This window comes from Rhinopithecus bieti, unplaced genomic scaffold, assembly GCF_001698545.2.
Source record: "Rhinopithecus bieti isolate Rb0 unplaced genomic scaffold, ASM169854v2 scaffold_32269, whole genome shotgun sequence".
Taxonomy (NCBI): domain Eukaryota; kingdom Metazoa; phylum Chordata; class Mammalia; order Primates; family Cercopithecidae; genus Rhinopithecus; species Rhinopithecus bieti.
In genome coordinates, this window is record NW_016813799.1 from 106,055 (window position 1) to 108,273 (window position 2,219).

Genomic DNA, 2,219 nt, shown 5'->3' on the forward strand with positions numbered 1-2,219 from the left:
AGTAGCTGAGATTACAGCTACTTTTTTAAAAAATATATTTTGTGTTTTTTTTTTAATTATTATTTTTTAGTAGCGATGGGGTTTCACCATGTTGGCCAGGCTGGTCTCGAACTCCTGACCTCAAGTGATCCACCCACTTTGGCCTCCCAAAGTGTTGGGATTCCAGGCATGAGCAATCACACCTGGCTTATAGATATACTCTTTTGTTTTGTTTTGTTTTGTTTTGTTTTGTTGTGTTGTGTTGTGTTTTGTTTGAGATGGAGTCTCGCTCAGTCACCCAGGCTGGAGTGCAGTGACATAATCTCGACTCACTGCAAGCCCCACCTCCCAGGTTCACGCCATTCTCCTGCCTCAGCCTTCCAGTAGCCTAGATAAACTCTTAATATGACCATTGTCTCTAAGACTGATTTTACTTTGCGTTTGTTGTTCAAAGACTATGAATTTTATATTTTTGCTGTTTGGGCTGGAAATCAGTTGTCTCTGTATTCCTGAATTCAAGGACTCAGATTTCTTTTTCATTCTTAATTCCAAACCATTTTGTTTTCTGACCAAATTTCTTGTAACCCCTTGCCAAATGCAGCCAATAGGTACCTACACAACACAGATACTGTTTTTTAGCCTCTTTTCTGAGAGTCATGAGTTTACTGGGTACATGGTCTGTTTACCAACTTACTAAAGGTTAATAGTTTTACTAGATGTTTTCCTACTGCTTAACTGATAACAGTTTCTTCCCTACCTACTGCTTAATTGCAAAACCACAGATCATGTTTTTTTTTGTTGTTGTTACAGCTGCCTCCTTTTCTTGTACAAATGTCTATGTCAATCAAAATGTGCTAAATTAGTTTCTGGTAACAAACACCCACAACATTTTAGTGATTTAAACCCACAAAGATTTATTTACTGTTCGCACTATATGTACATTGGGCTATAGGGGTTATATTGTACATTGTCCTAACTCAACTGTCTAAGGAGGGAGTCTTTCTATTTGGAGTACAACTGGGAATCATGGCAGATGGAAGGGAACTTCAAAGGTCTCTGCCTAGAAATAACAAAAGTCAGTTATATTTACCTTGTATTGGTCAGAGCAAGTCACCTGACCCTATGTGATTTAAAGGGAAGAAGAAATGCAATATTACTATGTATTTAAAAGAAGGAGAACTAGAAATATTGGTTATCAGCATTAATGACTACCCTGCTTCTTCTAATTTTGATAAAAGATTGGTCGATTGTCTTTAAGGTCTAGAAGGTCTGAAGCTCTGAAATGCTAGTGTTTGCACAGGTAACAAATAAATGTGATTTCATTATTCAGATGTCTGTAGGGCTAGAATATATTAATCAACTAACTATAGTAAAATATTTTTATAATATCTGCTAAATTTCAGAAGAAAAAGATGAATCCATTATAAAATAAATGAAGACTGCATCAAGAATATTTACTTGCTAATACAGACAGAGGGTGTTTTGTTTTCCAAATGAGGACATTCATAACTCATGCCATATCATGAAGTTTTTGATCAACTAGAATTTGCTTCTCATTTTCTGCTAACCTCCTTACTTGTATGAGAGGTATGCATTAGGGTACATTTATAAAGATGTCATTTAAGTGTCTTAGAATTTTTAAAATTTGTGATGGGAAAATATTATATTCTTTTAAATGATCTATGGTACTCATCAATGCACCAAGTAGAGGGGAGGTGAAGACATATTTCACAGACAACAACAAAAATGAGTGTTTTCTTATTACTGGGTTATTTTAATTGAAATATGATTCATATTTGCTAATAAGAAGACAAATATATACAACAACTCTGTACAAAATGTATATACATAATTAGCTATTTTGCTTTTTTATAAAACAACACAAACAACAAAAAAGTAAAACAGTACAAAAGAAGCCAAATGAATGGATGAGGTCTTGAAAATAAGTTTCTATGATCAGTAAACACAACCAGGCAAATGCAGCATTGCATGAGGTCTAGTAGAATAGTTGTTTATTTATTATTATTTATGTTCTTATTCTATGGTTAAAAAGCTCTCAAAACTGAATATCCAGTTGGTAAAATAGCAAGCCTTTGTCCTGTGCAGAGTGCTTTCTTTGTAAGACTAAGGTTCATTATGTTTATCTCTGCACATAATTATCACAGTCATTTAAAGTGTTTCAAAAAATGATTAATTTTCTCTTACAGCTACCATATATTATAGAATTAACAGGAATCTCA